Source organism: Nestor notabilis, unplaced genomic scaffold, assembly GCF_000696875.1.
Source record: "Nestor notabilis isolate BGI_N333 unplaced genomic scaffold, ASM69687v1 scaffold2278, whole genome shotgun sequence".
Taxonomy (NCBI): Eukaryota; Metazoa; Chordata; class Aves; order Psittaciformes; family Psittacidae; genus Nestor; species Nestor notabilis.
Genome location: NW_009939468.1, coordinates 127,996 through 134,576, shown reverse-complemented (window position 1 = coordinate 134,576; position 6,581 = coordinate 127,996).

Here is a 6,581-nt window from a genome sequence, read left to right as displayed (position 1 = left end):
TTCTGAAGCACCTCATTACGATAGCTGATCTAAACTTTCTGGAGAATTGCCCCAACTTAACAATAAATAACAATTGCATGCAGACATACTTGGCTGCACAGCAAGATCTACATTTAGAGAAGGGTTCTGTCCTGTTTTCACTTAATTTTAATGACCTGGAGTTATACCTTCATTTGAGAAATCCTAATGAATTTTGGCATCTTTTCCAGGCCTCCCTGATAGATAAATGAATGACTTCTCTGGATTAGATTTCAGAATCATTTGTGTAAAGGAAGCCCTGCTTATCTGTCAGATAACCTCAGATATTCTAGTAATTCCTGGTGTGTTCAAAGTTCTGTCTTTGCTTGTTTGGTGTTTACTCTAGCAGGGCCTTGTGGTTAGAAAGGTAAAGTAGGCTGTGAGAGGTTGTTGACGTGTAAATATAACATATTAAAAAAGTAGCTGCAGCCCCATGTAGATGAGTGTTCTGTTGAGATGCTGGTTTTGATTTTTAAATGAATCTGTGTCAGTCTAAGTTAACAGTTACATTTGGATTTTATTTTTGTTGTGCAGTACTTGATGAGTACAGCAGCAGACTGGGAGTCAGAGTTCCTGTGCTTACTTCTCTCTCAATTCTGTCATGAGCTTCTGTATTGCCTTGAGATGCTTGTCTTTTACCCAGTATACTGGGAATAATACTATTTTCCTGGTTTTCCTAGGATCACTGAGGCTAGTAGAGTACTTCTAGGACACCAGATAAAAGGTTCAGAGTCATGTTAAAATAAATCATTATGCAGCTGAAAATGAGTCAAATGTTCACTCAAGTGAAGATGACCAGGCTAGGGAAAGGTTAAACTGAAAAATTTGCAGAAAGAGGGGAATGAAATAGGACAGGCTAAGCTATAAATATTGTTGCGTGACTCGTTATTTCCTTGTTTTCTTGTTGATTCTTGAGATTATGAACTCTTGGCCTATCACTTGGCATCTGTAAACCATCAGAGACAGCAGTGGTGCAAAGAAATGATACTTTAACATAATAAGGTTGGCAAAAGTGCGTGCGTGGATGAGGTACCTATGTAAGGCATATGTTCAGACATATCCACTAAAGCACTTTTGTAGCTGAAAGATTCCTCCACCTGTTTGTAGCAGACAGTGAATCACACAAAAGGTCCACAGTGTTGCTAAATTAATATCTGGTGTGTTGAGGGTTTTGGGAGTTAGCAATGACAAGTCTGTATCTCACTCATTGGTAAGGGTGCATTTGTGATGGAAAGGTTGATCAGCAGCTTGGTGCATTTTTTTCCCTCATGTGTGATAGAAAATACATCTATAGGCTGTTCAGCTTTATCCATAGAGATGTTTTTTCGGCCACAGATCTTTGAGTTAGCATGTGGGATTTTTCATTTTCACAATCCTTTAGCAATGTCTCCGTTTAGTGAAGCAGTACGAATAAAGCAGGGGTGCTCCTTTGTTGAAAAGTCTCATCCTACCTGTTTGGGATTGTTTCTGGAAAACAGACTGCTAATCCCCATATTAATTCTCTTTAATACTTAACTCAGCTACTATGCTCTAGATTTATGTTTGAACAGTGTAGCATACAATATGCAAAACACAACTTAGCTGTGTCATAGATTTGTTAAATATGAGAATTAAACATTAAGATTATGTAGCCTAAACTTCTGCACAACACTGTCTTTGGCATTATATGTGAAGTTGGGTGCTTACATTAAGCTAAAGCACTGTTCTTTTCAGAAGATGTAAGAATTAATTTCATGATACATGTATGAAGCTGGTTCTCTCCTGTAGTCAACTGTTAACAGGCCTGTTCTCTTCTTGCATCTAAGTATAGGTAGAGACCTTGTGAAGAGGAGAGTTGTACTGCAAGCCAAAGAGGCAAATACAAAATTCCTCAGGTCACAGCAGGAAGAAAAGTTAAGAGGGTCCTTGCTTCTTGTTTTGAGGCTTATCAGTGTTCTGGTGCAGATGTTTGTTCAGAAATTTAACTGAATAAATGAAACATGCCATGAAAGATGTGATGAACAAAATTGCATTCTTTCATGTTGATTTTCTTCCCTAGGTTTCTCAGGTTATGGTGTGAGGCTTCCTGGGTGTCTCTCCTTGAGCTGCTTGCTACCACTCTATGTAATGTGTCTTGTTTACCTATCTTTTTCCCTTTCTATTTTTTGAGAGACTTACTCTCTGTCTTCAGAGGTTTGCTTGCCTTCTTTGACTAGCTGAGTAAATTCAGGGATCTCTCAGGGATTTGCATTTGTCAAAAGATGATAATACTGTGATGTTTCTTTGCAGTTTTGAGCTTTTCTTTCAGGACAAGCTCCTGTGGCTATGCGATTGATACCGTGCATAGTTCAAAGAGAACCTGTTAGGGTTTCTGCTCTCCAGACTCTTGATGTTTGTTATGTGGCCTGTACCATAGTACTCAAGCCTTCTTTTTCAAGCTTTTCTTGCAGGATATTTCAAAGTATGAATAAGCGGTAATAGGGAGGGAAAAGTTGTGAGAGATGCTGGTTTCCATACCGAATAAACCTCACAGAAGTGCACAGCTTGTTTGGAAGCATTAGGATATCCAGTGCACTTTGCAGCATGCTTGCTGTGAACTGAGAGCCAAAGACCTTTTGTTCACAGTTTTGGAAAATTTCAGGCCCAGAACTCTGGTCAAAAGACTATTCAGACAGAAAAATGATATAAAGCCACTGCTCAGAAAGTCATAATGTCTCTTCCTATACTAGGGGTTTCAGAATTGATATAAGAGATGTCCTGTACTCTCTACTGTTTGAGCAATCAAAGGCTTAAGAAATATGATACTTCAGATTGTGTTTTCTCTAGCACTCATTCACATGGAGTAGCTTCTGCAGGTTTTTTTATGTATTTGCAAACAAAGTGGGCAAAAGCTTAGATTTTCCTTAAATAGGTTTATTTAGTTTGTGTGTTTTGTTTTGTTTTGTTTTGGTTTGGTTTTTTTTGTCCTCTACATTCTGAAATCCTTACTGATGAGTCTGATTATAAACAAGACACTCCCTCATGGTGGTGATAAGTCGAAATCTGCCTTGGGACAATTACCTCTTTCTTAGCATGATGTCAATGGAAAGCCTGAAAATGCTGCCACACAGCAGCTTGTTTTCTCAGCTAGAAAATAAATGTTTATTGTCAGTGGCTTGTTAGATTCTTAGTATCATAGAAATTGATTGTGTTGTAACATCTTTCAGTCAAATGCCCTGGCTCTTTGTGGTTATACCCAAAATCAGCAGGGTATCGCAGTGCGTTCATAGCTTGAGCATGTGAAGATATATTTTGCTGAACCTAAGCTGTGATCACCTGGAAAGATTGCTTTCTGCTTTAGACTGCTGGTTTTTGGTGCATGTTTGTGTCATACAGAAACAAAAATGAAACAAAGGTATTGGTATTATACACAGGTTTTGGGCTGAGACAGGCATATTGTTTGTCAAAGGTATTTTTGTGTGTCCTGTCCTGTTGCCCCAGCCCCAGTCACAGTATATGATTACAGTAATAGCAGGAAATGTCTGGAAAGAATCTAGCATGAGGATAACACTCACTCTCCTCTCAGGAGTTTGCAATCTGTATTAATTTTTATTTTTTTTTAAGGCAAACACCTATTGTGTACTTCTATCAGTTGTGTCTTTATGGGAATAGCATGAAAAGAATCACTGCCATCGTATCTTTTTCATCAGCATTTTGTCTCTATTTAATGTAATTGCTGATTGTTCTTATAACAACACACTCCTGTCTTCCTATGTGAACTTAGTGTCTCATTTATTGAGATAGGATTGTTTTGTATAGTGGATTTTATGAACATATTTCTCATGTCAAATAATTTAGCATTTAAATGTTATGCTAATAAAAAAAAAAGCTTAAATAACTTTGGGTTTGTTTTCAGAGTTGGGGTTTTTTTGAGTGTGTTTCACAAATGCTGTTACTAGCCTGAAGGACACAGATTCTCCCACTCTTCTCCCCCAAACTCTGTATCCCTACTAAGCTAATTAAACATGCCTTGTACTAGATGGCAGGTGACACTCTGTAGTATGTATATGCAGGTTCTTGGCCTGTTTTACTCAGGCCAGGAAGTTGATACCATGCCTCAAGTCTGATTCGGGCTTTTTGCCCAAGAGCTTTAGCATTGTGGCTTCAAAATAAAACTGCATACATTCCGCATGTTAATCCAGTGCCCTTTTTACCTTGTGAACCAACCACCCGCCTATCCTCAACATGACCTTAATTCACCCCATCTTCCCAGAAGGAAACTTGCTCCTTATGTTTCTGTTTTCCTCTTAGAAGAATTCCCTCCAGCTCTGTCATTGCATGATGGGGATAATGTTTGTCATGACCTGCTGTCAGCTGGAAGGGGGCACTGGTCAGGTTCAAGCCATCTTCTAAAGACTGACCTACTGCTCCTGTATGACACTGCAGGGTTTGGCAAATAGCAATTACCATTTTTCTTGTCATGTGTGCATATGTAGATGGCTTGGAATGGAGGGAAGTAGAAATACTCATTTCTGCATAGCTTCTCTATTATGAACCTGATACACGCATTGTTCGTGCCATATTAATCCATCTGAAATCACGTGTATGTTGAGATTCGAAGCATGAAAACTCTATCATTTCATGAAGTTTTGAAGAAATAAAACTAGTATGTCTAAAGGGCTTTAGCAGACAAAATATATTGAAGTCTGACTGTGACTGTTTGATATGTCTTCTGTTGCTGTACCTGGTAGAGGCTATCACCAGTCCCCTGCTGAAAGATTAGAAGAGAATGTGTGCCTGTACCTCATGCAATTTATTTTAGAATTTGGCTTTTTAGCTTGGTTTTATCTTCAGTGTCAGCTTTGAAACTGAGATTCAGGACCTTTTTGTGATGTGATGGAGGTGCAGACATGCGTCCATAGTGGAGGAGGAGACCTTCTGACAATACCATAGTCAAAAGTCTTTTTTTACTACAATATATTAGTGAGCATTTACATGGTAGCTAAAAATGGGTGTAAAAAGATACCATTTTTAGGTGGAGCTTTTTGTCTAAGTTTATTGTAGTAAATTTAGCCTTTAGAGGAGTTGTCAAATTTAAATAAAATAGCTTTGCTAATAAGTAATGTGGATACATAATGCTTGAGTATTTTTTGCTGAAGTTTTAAAGTACATCAGATCACTGAATGAGGGAAACTGCTGGGTAAATAATTGGATTCAGTTTGCTGAAGGAGCAGATCAGCTTGGAAGAGATGTTCTTCAGTAGGCATAGATGGAAAATTGTGTGTTAATTTCAGTATAGTTAATGTCAATTTTTCTTTTTTCCAAGGAGAAACTAAAGAGAGTTGTTTTCCTCTTACAAAATCTAAAAAAAAAAAAAGAAATATGGTGCTGAGATCAGCTGTTTCTGTTGATGTAGTGATGCAGTATCCAGAAAGTCAGCTCAGTTCACTAGCCAAAGGTAATGATTCTTTTTATTAAAAACACCCCAACAGATTTCATTTTCAATGCAAACACGATTAGCAGAAGCATATGAATCCAAAATATCTGGAGTAGTTTTATCAGTAACATTCTCTAAATCTTGTAAAACTTGGAATTATGTAAATGGAATTCTAGTTTCCTTTGAAACTAACTTGATATGCTTGTGAGTTTGGAATATAATCCTAAAATGCTTCAGAATATTGCAGCTTTTTTTGCTATACCCAGCAACATTGGTGACAGTGGAGTTGACTATTGGCAGTAGTAACTTCTGTTCTAAGCTGGATCTTGTAACAGTTCAGAGTACCTTGTGTACTTGCAATGTTCCGTATGCATATACTTTGTGTCACTGGTGCATATATGGCAGTTTGGAGAACATCTTGTCCAGAAAATGAGAAGGACCATTCATCGTTCGTAACATCAAATATGAAAATCATTGATCTGAATAAATGTGTTTTTTAAATGATGTTATTGCTTAAGTGCGAATATAAAGTTAGCAAAATGAAATATCAAGTATGAGGTATAAGCTAAATTTAGTTGCAAATCAGCAAGGTCCTACACCTGGGTCGGCACAACCCCAGGCACAGCTACAGGCTGGGCAGAGAAGAGATTCAAAGCAGCCCTGTGGAGAAGGACTTGGGGGTGGTGATTGATGAGAAACTCAACAGGAGCAGCCCAGAAAGCCAACCGTATCCTGGGCTGCATCAAAAGAAGCGTGACCAGCAGGTCAAAGGAGGTGATCCTGCCCCTCTACTCTCCTCTTGTGAGGCCTCACTTGGAGTATTGTGTCCTGTTCTGGTGTCCTCAACATAAAAAGGACATGGAGCTGTTGGAGCAAGTCCAGAGGAGGGCCACAAGGATGTTAAGAGGACTGGAGCACCTCCCGTATGAAGACAGGCTGAGAAAGTTGGGGCTGTTCAGCCTGGAGAAGAGAAGTGTGCGTGGAGACCTCATAGCAGCCTTCCAGTATCTGAAGGGGGCCTACAAGGATGCTGAGGAGGGACTCTTCGTTACGGACTCAAGTGGTAGGACAAGGGGTAATGGGTTTAAACTTAAACAGGGGAAGTTTAGGTTAGCTATAAGGAAGAAGTTCTTCACAGTGAGGGTGGCGAGGCACTGGAATAGGTTGC